General features: G+C 39.7%; 2 protein-coding genes across 20 annotated transcripts in view; both read left to right on the top strand.

Moving 5' to 3' along the window:
• DDX60L (DExD/H-box 60 like) overlaps positions 1-5,093 on the top strand; it is a 153,961-nt gene extending 148,868 nt beyond the window's left edge. For 7 of the 9 annotated variants that reach the window (XR_010120606.1, XR_010120604.1, XR_010120610.1 and 4 more), the window contains 3 exons: positions 1,188-1,485; positions 2,270-2,413; positions 4,986-5,087. The gene's annotated coding sequence lies outside the window, so the exon portion shown is untranslated. Of the gene's footprint in view, positions 1-1,187; positions 1,486-2,269; positions 2,414-4,980 lie in introns of all 9 variants that reach the window. The other 2 variants (XR_010120607.1, XR_010120611.1) reach the window with 2 other exon arrangements.
• Positions 5,094-8,415: 3,322 nt separating this feature from the next.
• DDX60 (DExD/H-box helicase 60) overlaps positions 8,416-12,040 on the top strand; it is a 200,900-nt gene continuing 197,275 nt past the window's right edge. For 5 of the 11 annotated variants that reach the window (XM_063638363.1, XM_063638367.1, XM_063638364.1 and 2 more), the window contains exon 1: positions 8,467-8,687. The gene's annotated coding sequence lies outside the window, so the exon portion shown is untranslated. Of the gene's footprint in view, positions 8,688-12,040 lie in introns of all 11 variants that reach the window. The other 6 variants (XM_063638365.1, XM_055276343.2, XM_063638362.1 and 3 more) reach the window with 3 other exon arrangements.

Here is a 12,040-nt window from a genome sequence, read left to right as displayed (position 1 = left end):
CTGTTGATCCTCACCTCTATTCATCTTCAGTCCTTCAGTTTCACAGCTGCACTTGGACGTGCTCTGCTTCCAAAATCCCAAATCAAAATGTATGTCAATTATCTATTGCTTGTTAAGAAATTACTACAAAACATAGAGGCTTAAAACACTTGATCTTAGCCAAAGGTCGAGAAGTGATATAGTGGCTTAAAACTATGTACATATGAACTTAGTATATTTTTACCCAGAGCACTTAAGGTGACCCTAATTGATTTTAAATCCCTGAAACAAGGTGTCCTCTATTCCAAGCCATCTATTGTCTGTAGATTTGCAAATGTTTAGATTCATTTCTAAGTGTACCAGTTTCTTCACACTTTAAATGTTCACACTTTTAAATGTTCATGCTTTAGGCTGGACGAGGTGGCTCATGCCTGTAATCCCAGCACTTTGGGAGGCCGAGGCAGGCAGATCACCTGAGGTCAGGGGTTCCAGACCAGCCTGGCCAACAGGGAGAAACCAAGTCTCTACTAAAAATACAAAAATTAGCTGAGTGTGATGGCGGGTGTCTGTAATTCCAGCTACTCGGGAGGCTAAGGCAGGAGAATCGCTTGAACCTGGGAGGCGGAGATTGCAGTGAGCCGAGATCGTACCACTGCATTACAGCCTGGGTGATAGAGTGAGACTCCGTCTCAAAATTAAATTAAATTTAAATAAAATAAACTAAAATAAAATATTCATGCTTTAAAATGTTCATATCCTTTGACCTATTCTACTTTACTCTGAGGACATGTATGAAATCATATTCACCCCATTATTTATAATAACTAATAATTGGAAAAAACATAAATCTCTAATTTGTGGGATGGCTAAGGAAATAAACAAAATTTTTAAATGGTCATAGGGACCATTTAAAGTGATATAGCACAGTACAAACTCATTACTGAATGCTAATGGAAAGAAGAAGAAATTATTTACATTTACACTATGAAGGCATTATTTAAAAATGTAAGCATCTTTTCTATGGCTGAAGGCTTTAATGTTTTAAATTGTGTTGAAATAAAGGATAACATATTGACTAGATGAAACAGTTTGATTTTCTACCTTATTTTATTTATTTTTCTCCACTAAAGGGTAAAGGGAAATATACCGAAATAATTGAATATTTAAAATGGCTTTAAGACTTATTTGACATAATTAAAAATGCACAGTGTTTTGTTTCTCTTAAAGTTTACATTATACATGCCTTATAGAGATATTTGTCAATGGGGATATCCAACTTGCAAGCAAAGAGGTCACCGCTGGACAGCTATGGACTGCTGTGGGACAATTTCAGAAGCTACTTACCCAAGAAGTCTAATGTGGAAAGATGTGGCTGTCACTCCCTGGGAAAACAAATAGGAAAGAATATGACAAAAGAGGAAATCAGCTGTTGAACCAAAGAAGGATTTAAATATTTAAGAAATGCCAACCACTGAAGACAGTTGCTCTGCAACTTAAAATCCTGAGGTCTGTTGTGTATCTGTTGGCCAAGCAGTTTGTTCATAACTGTTTGGGGAAAGAATTTCTATGGAACTGGCATATCCTTAGACCCCAGTGTTTCCTCTCACTGGCCGGTCAACAGGTGTTGAAAAATCCTGTGGCAGATATATCACAGATGGAGTGTACTCATTTTAATTTTATACCTGCGTCTGTGGTTTTGTTTGAATGTATTCTTAAATGAGGAAATGTTTTCTTTGTTTCTGTAAATAAATTGTTATTGACATAATCACTTTTTCATAGATACACGTGAATTTATTAATACCATAGGTTTATTTCTGATTTATAAATTTAATACTGAAGTTATGACTACACAATTCAAACCTAAACAAAATTAATAGAGAATGAACTCTCTTTGTAAAAAATAAAAATTGTTGGCATCCTAATTTTAAGAAAGCATGCAATTATCTGGGCTTTGTAAAAACCTATTGTAGCTGGAGAAATAAGTAGTATTGAATTTTCTTACAAAGCCACATGTCAGGTAAAGCTCTTGAAACAATCACATTGGAGTCAGAGAAAAATCAAAACTAAAACAATATGGTAACAGTGGGTAACAGCCCAATTTGCCGTGTTCTTAAACCTTGAAAGAATGAATGACTCCTCACAAACTTAATGCTGTGGGGCCCTTTAAGGCTCCCATACATAATGCTCAAAAAAAAGTTACTGATTCTATCCAACCAGAAATTTGTTTTTTTAAAAAATTCTGCTATAATAGATTTCACTAACATGTTCTGTTCTCTGTGTATTTCACCAGCCTCTTGACTGCAGTTTGGCTTCACTTCTGCAGGGACATAATACACCTCTACCAGGCCATCCATGGATACCTCAGCAGCCTTCTGTTGCACACAGCCTTTGCAGACAAGATCTTAACTGCTTCTACCCTTCTCCAGAAGCACAGGTATGATATTACATTGATGATACCCTCCTCTGCAGAGATTCATTTGGGACACTCATTCAAGGCATGCAAATACTCATAAAGGAGCTTTAAAAAGGAGATAGACCATTGGTTCATGCATAAGTGTAAGACCCTGCCACCTTGGTTAAATTCCTGAAAATTATTTGGTGAACTGACTGCTCCATCTCTGATGCTGTCAAGATGAGCAGAGGAACATAACTGTCTCTCTCTAACATCTTTTAGTCCTTTTGGGTTCTGGAGGCAACATATTCCACATTTACAAATTTTACTTATTCTCGCTGATGCTGTTACTTGCAAATCAGCCCACCTTAAAGAGGGCCTCCTCCAACAAATGCTATAAAATCTGTCCAAACTGAAATGGGCAGGCATCTCTGTTAGCGCCCTCAGAGACTTCTTCACTGTAGAGGCTTTAACAACCTCTTCTCATGCCTCATGAAGTCTCTGAACCACCTGCGATGGCCATAACTTGTCCATGGACTTCTGATACAAAATATTGCCCTTCTTCAGCCCTGTACTGTACACCATTGTGTTGGCATTTTACTGGCCACATCCTGGGCTCTCTTGAAAACAGAGGCTCTCACAGCCCCCAAGCCTGTGACCTTTTCTATCTAATTGCCCATTATGCTTTGGTCATGGAAGCAACACTCCATGGCCTGGCTCCACTACCAAGGCCTCCTGGATGCAGGATGGAGCCAAACTTGGGCTCTCTGGCATAGCTCACTTGTAGAAAGAGGTGGTCTCCCCTGTCCTGAGTCTCTTGCCAGATGCCACATTGCTGGAGAAGGCCTCCACACTACCTGGGGAGCTTCTGGGATCAACTGAGTGAACAGAAATGGGAGTTCATAGATTTAATGAATGGAATCACCACCACCATATGTGCTGGAGCTCAATGGAATGTGGTGACTTTCCATCCTTTAACCAGGGTGTCCCTGAAAAAGGATGGAACCCAAGGATCAGCACAGTTGGCTAAACTTTGAAAGTCATCTCAGCATTAGATGCCCTCATTGAGAATTGGTCCCATCTGTCCATTGTTACATATTCTTGGGCCATTCTAGGGCCATGGCCTATGAGTTCCTTCCTTTGGGGTAAAAAACTCTGGAAATCTCCTTTCTTACTGATACCCAAAATATAAATTAAGGTGATAGATACCTCTATACATACTAAGGCCATAATACAAGCCCTCACGAGGACATTTCTTATCGCCTTTGGAGTTCTAGACATTAATGAACGTGAGAAAGGTGCATTTCACTTCTCGGAATATATAACACTGGGCTCTTGAAGAAAGCATTCAGTGGAACTTCCACCTTGTCTATATATCGGTACCAGTCAGTTTAATTTAAGAAGCCTAACACGCAATTCAAAGAGCTCTTATTAAAGTTACAACGTGGCAAATAGATGTCCTGGTGGGTGTCACCACTGCTATATGCATGCATTGATTAATGTAAATTCACAACCTCTGGGGACTCGCACTCCCGATACCAGTGCCACAGCAGTCCCTCAATTGTTTTTATTGGTCATAATGGGGGCACCTCTAAATTTCACGTTCTTGATTTCCATCTCACTATTTGATCCTCTCCCTCCTGGTCAAATACCTGATCTGCTTCCTAGGAAAGCCCTCCTGCTCTCAGAAAGCCTCAGACATCACCAAATTTTAAGTGGTTAGAAAGCATTGTATCATAAGGCCAAAAATTTCATGTGCTTGCTCCATGTGAAAGTTGAGGCTCCTTTGAGGCTCTTGGGGCCCCAGAGACCTAACCAGTAGTTCTGGGCTCTCACCAGATATACTCTGCACCCAGCTCCAAAGCCTTGCCACCTAACTCTTTTTCTATCAGCCCTACCAGTTGCACTTAACTTTTGGATTTCACTGTCTTGTCAGCCAGCAAAATTATTCAATCAAACAATCACATCCTCCTGTGGGAAACAGGGAGCTTCCCCCCATCCTTTGGTAATTGCAGAGCCTGGTTCCCATAGTCCCTGCTTTTTCACTTTGCTCCTGAGTTCCATTCCGGTGTGGCCCTGTGTGGCACACAGTTTCCTCCTCCCTTGGCTGGGAGGACGTGTGACTAATAAACTGCTGTCAATCTTCCGTGTCAAGTGCCATGAGTCTGGCCATCCCTTAACCCTAGGGTGGGAATCATTCCCTCACCAATGGAGAGAAGAGGAGGTGAATAAACTATTTGGAGTGTTCTAAGAAGAGAGGAAATATTGACAGGAAAGTTTAATCTAGAAGCAATGAGCATATATTGAAGTGTTTTTTAATGGGGTCTTGATGTGCTCAGTTTTACCTTCTGAAAAAATGCAGCAGAGTAGAAAATGAATTGGAGGGACAGACTGGAGTTAGAGAGTGAAAGGGTTGTTTCAATAATCCAGATGAGAAATGATGAGGCTTGCTGTAGCCTTTGGAAAAATGGAAGAGACAAGAGATTGAAGATTCTGTAAGTGTTTGGAGTTGGAATTTACTGGGATTTGAGGGAGGTGAGGATCCAACAGTGGCTCCCAGGTTTCTAACTTGAGCAGTAGTTATGTGATGATTCTGCTGATCCTTACAGAGAAGGTGGGAAAAGAAATTGCTTTGAAGGAGAAGATTGTAACCGAAATCAAGGGAGAAGAGGCACTTTGGAAGAGAGGGACTGTACAAACTATCTTTCTAATGCTGAACAGAGGCAAGTAAATCAAACACAGACTAAACAAGCATTGTTTGGATTTGTCAATTAGTGGATCCTCATTGGATATCTTTGACAGAGCAGTTCCAGATCAGATTTAGGCTAATGGGCCTGAGAAATTTGAATGGAGGTGAAGAAGTATAGCCAATGAGTGAAGACCACTACAGGGCACCATGCTGAAAAGAGAAGGGTTGAAATCGAGCATGACATCATTTTTGTTATTGTTTGAAAATGGAAGTTTGAACCTATTGAACCTATTCAATTCAATAGATTCAATTAGAATTGAATCTATTGAATTGAATTATATTGAATTGAATAGGTTCTAATTGAACCTATTAGTGGAATGAACACTGTGTTTTAGTTGACAAAGAGATGTTAAAATACGCAACAAACTGAAGAACGATGGGCTAGGATGCTTGAGGGCAGATCCAAACCCAGATCTAGAAGGCTAGTTATGCTCTGTGTAAGTGGCATGCTGTGTGTTCTGCTTAAACTCTGTGTGAGACTGGAATATGGAGTTATCAGAAAGCTGGAGAGAATTCTTGAAAACAAAAGAGATATTCTATCATTTAAAAGACTTGAGAATGGTAAAGTGCTGAATTGTAACTGTCATTGTGAAACGTGCAGAAGGCTGAGGGGAACAGAAAAAAATGTATCAGCTGTGTTGTTAAACAATACATTTGATGAGATCCTAACTGGGTCATTCCCCTTGGTGGCCAGGTATCAAAAAGAAAAGAAAACTTGAATTAATCAGGATTAACAAATTATAGGCAAGTGTAGAGGAAAGTCAGTAGGTTCAAGCAGTTGAACATGTTAATTAAGAGGGGAGTCGAAGTGTTGGCTCATGGAGTTCACCCTGATAGGACAAACATTTGGGAGTCCTCAGAGGTTAAAGTGTAGGGCATAAAGGGAGGAGTCTAAAAGGAAAAATAAAGTATGTGACTATCAAGCTTCAGAACAAAGTCCAGGGTGTGGTCATGGGAGTAGGCTGCTGAAGTGAAAAAGTAAAAACAGGCCAAAGTTTCTGTGTGTTTACATACTTTGGGGTGGAAAATTGAAGAGGATGAGTCAAAGTTTTCTTGAATTCTCACCTGATAAATCCGGTCACTGAAAGTCAAAACAACTGTAGAACATCATATATTCTAAAAAACGTTATAATTTAAGCAAAATAAAATCATTTGTCCACTAGCTGAAACACTTTCAGTTGTAGAATTTGAAGCATTTGATGAAATTATGTAATAGAGAATGTTGTAGATAGACCATTGGGTTAGACTACGTTTTGAATCTTAGTATAATTTACTAGCTGTTTTATCCCTCTAAGCTTTATTTGTCTTATCTACAGAATGACAGAAATCATAGTACACACCTCATGAACTTGCTGTGATCATTGATATGGTATTAGCATATTGCTTAGCACATAGTAGCCATCTGAATTAATTCTACCTCTTATTATAACACAATCCATTATTTCTGCTGTTTGCAAATATGTTATTCATTTCCTACAATATAGTTTGCAATATTGTATTAGTTCTCTATGGCTGCTGTAACAAATTACCACAAATTTAGTGGCTTAATACCACACAAGTTTGTTCTCTTACAGTTCTGAGCTCAGAGGTTCAAAATCAGTCTCTCTGGGCTGAAGTCAAGGTGTTATCAGGGCTGATTTCTGGAGGCTCTAGAAAAAAAAAATGTTTCCTTGCCTTTGGTAGTTTCTAGAGACCACCTGACTCCTTGGTCTGTGGTCCCTTCCACTGTCTTCAAAGCCATCTGTGTAGTGTCCCCACATTCTGTCACTGACTGTTTCTATCATCACATTGCCCTCTCGAACTCCTGTCTCCTTCTTATAAGGGCCCTTCTGATGACCTTGGGCCCACCTGGATAATCCCAGGTAAGGGGTAATCTCCTCTTCTAAAGATTCTTATTTAATCTATTTTGCAAAGTTATTTTTGCTATGAAAGTTACTGTATTCATAGGTTCCAGGAATTAGGATTTTAGCCTCTTTTGGAGGGAGGAGTGCAGGGTATTATTCAGCCTACCCCAGGCAGGTACATGAGAGATCACAGTGAAGGAGACAGGAATATTGGCTGATTTAAGACAAGTCATGTGTTAAATTCTAGAGTCTTTTATTTTCTTTCTTAATCTCATCACTAACAAATGTGAATTTCTAAACAAATGAATAAACAAGTAATTGTCTAATGGATGTGAGAAATGTCCTCCTTCCCCATATCCCCCTCTTTTAACAACTTGACTCTCTAATTTTTCACAAGACAAAGTATCATTCACTACTCTCTCTGTTCTGTGTTCCCTGTGGAGCAGTGCCTGGACTTTGGCTCTTTCCTTTCCTTGTAGACAAAGCAGCCTGTGGCTTCTTATCATCCTGATTACCCAAATTCACTGCTGTCTTTCCTCCACACCCTCTTCTATTTCCAATATTTGAATGCACATTTATAGCATTAATGAAATCAAGCATACTAGGGCACTGAAAGGAAAGGAGATGAGTTTCGAAACCCACATTGCAAGTATCAACAGGCAAAAATTAAGAGAACATTTTATCAGTTTAAGGCACAAATAAATGTGACCATTCTGCATTTTCAATTTATTTTTTAATGTTGATTCTTAGCCCATGACAGTACCAATTACAGTTTATACAGAACAGTAATCATCAGCTTCTCATAACAGAAACTCAAAGTTCATGTATTGTTACATACTTTCTTTTTTCTTTTTGCATACTAGTAGAAGCAGCAAGATCTCCCATTTCATTGTGAGGTTTCAGATTCCACAGTGTCTTTTACATTTTATCTATTTCTAAATTCTAACTCTTCTTGATTTTATCTTGTTTAGATGTTACAAATTTTTCTGCCTCAATTTACTCTATATTTATGCCCAAATTCCACAGACCATTTTTATTGCCTTAGTCTCTCTCTTTGAAGGTTTTTTTTTTAGTTTCTTTTTTTTAATTGACGCATAATAATTGTATATATTTTGGGGGTACAATGTGACGTTTCAATACATGTATACATTGTGTGATGATCAAATCAGGATAATTAGCCAATCTATTACCTCAAAACTTTACTATTTCTTTGTGATGAGAATATTCAAAATTCTCTCTTCTAGCTATTTTGAAATATGCATTATTGTTAACTATACACACCTTACTGCAGAATAGAATACCAGAACTAGTTCTTCCTAGCTATTGTAACTTCATACCCTTTAACTAACGTCTCGCCATGCTCCCCTTCTTAAGATTCTGATTGAAGGAAGGATGCTAAACTTTGCACGAAAGTGCCTCGCCTAATTTGTGCTGAAGGGAAACTGAAACCTAAGTGCTTCTGAGAGGAGAAAGGAAACCGAAACTCCTGCCTGATGCATAAAAGACTGGCTGCGGTGGCCCAGAGCGCCCAGTCCTAGGCCAGGTCTGGGGTAACCTGGAACTTCCACCTGGGCTCTGCGCTAGGTCTCTGTTTTACTCCCTCCCCGCGGGGCGCGCAGCTCGGTCCTGAGTCTGCGGTGAGTAGCCGGTGATGTCCCTTGGGAAGAGCCTGGGGCGGAGCTGTCTAGCGGGAGTTCTAGGTCTTCCTCAACGGACCGGACAGGTAGGTGGCCCAGGAGTGCTGGGCTCCAGGCTTGGGAATCTGGGGAGCCTCCTGGGCTCCCAAGGCGGTGGCGCACGGGCCCCCTGCTGGCCCGGGGAGGCCGGGCGTGGGGAGGGGCGGAGGAAAGGGACAACCGCGAAAGGCCTGAAGTCTGAGACAGAGAGGAGTGCTTAGGCATTTAAGGAGTCCCCGTCAAAAGTGGGAGCTGGGTAATGGAGGTTGAGGAGAAATTAAGGGACATCATATCTAAGCACAGCCAGTAAAACCTGTACCTTGACAGCAGCAAGAAGCTTCCACCTTCAATCCCTGCTCCAGACTTGTAGAATCAGAATCTGCATTTATTAATAAGATTCCCCAGGGTAATTTCTATGTACCCTTAAATTTCAGTAGCTTAAGACAATAGAAATTTATTTCCTACTCCAGTAACTTAAAATAATTTCTTCCTGGTCAAGGGGCAGGTATAGTGGCTTAAAACATTACCAGTTTATTATTTTACAATTGCTGTGGATCAGAAGCCCAGGCATGGGTAAACTGAGTTCTCTGCTCAGCATCTCATCGATCTGAAATCAAGGTGTTTCTCAGAGCTGTGGTCTCATGGGACGCCATGGGTGCTCATTCGGGTTGTTGGAAGAATTCAGTTTCTTGCAGCTAAAGGACTGAGGTTACCCGCTTTCTTGCTGGCTGTTGGCTGGGGGTTCCCTTGTCTTTAGATTTCACCCTGAGATCTTAGCTACAGTGGCCGTCTCACAACAAGGTGGCTTATACCTTTAAAGAAGGTATAAGGTACCTTTAAAGAAGGTATAAGGTACCTTTAAAGAAGGTATAAGCCTTCTTTGGGGGAGTCTTCCGAGTCTACTATGATGAAGTCTTACATAATATAACCGAATCATTAAAGAGACTATGCCATTAAATTCACAGGTCCTGCCCACACTCAAGGAGAGAGGGTTATACCGGGTCCTGGAAGCCATTTTAACCCACCAGCTCTTCTCCAGGCAGGGTTTCAGGAGCTTGATACCTTTCATCAAGTAGCTCCACCATTCTGTTCCGATACAGAATCTATGATTTCCTTTCCCTTCCCTTGCCCCCATTTTTTTCCTCTTTACCTCCCTTTTGCGCCTTTCCTCTTCCCTCCTTTTTTCTCTTTTCCATTTCTCTTCCTCCCTTCTTCTTTTCTTCTTCCTTCTTAAGATTGAATCAGAATATGGTTCTGACACTACTGTGATTGGATGATAAGCCTTATAAGGTTCTTGTAATTTCTTTCATCCCCTTTTAATGTATTCGTTCGTAAGATATGTGGTCTTATGATTGCTTGTTCGTTTTTGTATGTGTGTGTCCTGTTTGTGTGTGTGTGTGTGTGTGTGTCCTAATCCCTGTGGAGTCATTTGACATGTTTTGCTGGCCTCTAAACTTCTTGTAAATTAATCATTACCACTAGGGTTTTGATCAGATTAAGGTTTTCTTTTTTTTCTTTTTCTTTCTTTCTTTTTTTTTTGAGATGGAGGCTTGCTCTGTTGTCCAGGCTGGAATGCAGTGGCTTGATCTCAGTTCACTGCAGCCTGTGCCTCCCAGGTTCAAGCGATTCTTCTGCCTCAGCCTCCCAAGTAGCTGAGATTACAGGTGCCTGTCACCACACCCAGCTAATTTCTATATTTTTAGTAAAGATGGGGTTTCTCCCTGTTGGCCAGTCTGGTCTCGAACTCCTGACCTCAGGTGATCTGCCCGTTTTGGCCTCCCAAGTTTTGGGTTTTTTTTTTTTTGGCTGGGGGAACTACAATACTTCAGTGATGGTGCAGACACTTGCCTCTATTTTTGTTGTGCTATCATTTAAAAATACTAAGATCTGTTAATTCATTAGGAGTTGTAAAATGTTGATATTCTGATATTCGAATTCTATCATTCCTTCTGTGTTTATTAGCTGCATTATTTCTAGAAATGAATCACTCTTATATCTACTCTTTGGTAATGCAATGGTGCAGTACTTAGAAGAAAAGCAGGATAATTTCTTGATTCCATAAACGATATTTTTTTCATATATTGTCTTCAGATGCTATTGCTGGACTTCCTGCTGTGAAAGATTAAGAATTTAGCATTCATATTTATTTTTCTTTCATTCATCCCTTTGTGAACTGCCAAGTTGGTTAATTATATTATTATTTTCATACTGTCAAGGTTTATCATATTTTACAGCAGTTTGTGACTTTGATTCTTGTGATTTGTTTGTATGTCAAGTCAACAGTAAAAAAGTAAACAGCAGTGACAAAATTATGAGTATGTACACATTACTCAGTGTAGAAGCAATCGAGGAATTGCTAGGCTAAGACATGTAGTTCTATGTTATTAAAATTACTGTTTGAAACAGACTTTTGTAAATTCGAAGTACCATGGGTTCTCTTGTTTTTCTTTATAGCTTCCTTTAACTTTTCTAAATCACACAAAGTTTCATTGTTTTTTGATTGCCTTCATTCTTGATGGGTTTTCCCCAATTTTCTGTATTATCTCTTTAAATAAAATTATCATTTAAGATATATAGTTGGCATTGTGGAAGGCAGTGTGGCCATTCCTCAAGGATCTAGAACCAGAAATACCATTCGACCTAGCAATCCCGTTAGTGGGTATATATCCAAAGGATTATAAATCATTCTACTATAAAGACACATGCACATGTATGTTGATTGCAGCACTATTTACAATAGCAAAGACTTGGAACCAACCCAAATGCCCATTAATGATAGGCTGGATAAAGAAAATGTGGCACATATACCCCATGGAACACTATGCAGCCATAAAAAAGAATGAGTTCATGTCATTTGCAAGGACATAGATAAAGCTGGAAGCCATTATTCTCAGCAAACACAGGAACAGAAAACCAAACACCACATGTTCTCACTCATAAGTGGGAGTGGAACAATGAGAGCACGTGGACACAGGGAGGGGAACATCACACACTGGGGCCTGTCGGAGGGTTGGGGGCAAAGGGAGGGAGAGCATTAGGTCAAATACCTAATGTGTGCCAGGCTTAAAACCTAGATGAGGGGTTGATAGGTGCAGCAAACCACCATGGCACATGTATATCTATGTAACAAACCTGCATGTTCTGCACATGTATTTCAGAACTTAAAATAAAAAAAGGATATATGGTTGGTGAGATTTATGACTTCTTAAAAGTCTACCTACATCTTTTTGCCTTCTCCATGAATTGGATCACTATTTAGATGCAGAATTCTAAGTTCAAATTATTATCCTTTTAGAAATTTGAAAATGCTTTATTTTATCAAAACATCCAGGAATGTTGCTTTTTTTAATTAGTTCTGTGTGCCAGGTATTATTTTAATCAATTCATATCCATCAGTTCA

The sequence above is a fragment of the Symphalangus syndactylus genome, chromosome 4 (genome assembly GCF_028878055.3).
Source record: "Symphalangus syndactylus isolate Jambi chromosome 4, NHGRI_mSymSyn1-v2.1_pri, whole genome shotgun sequence".
Classification (NCBI taxonomy): Eukaryota; Metazoa; Chordata; class Mammalia; order Primates; family Hylobatidae; genus Symphalangus; species Symphalangus syndactylus.
Note: the sequence above shows the minus strand (reverse complement) of the source record. Positions and strands in the feature narration are given on the sequence as shown.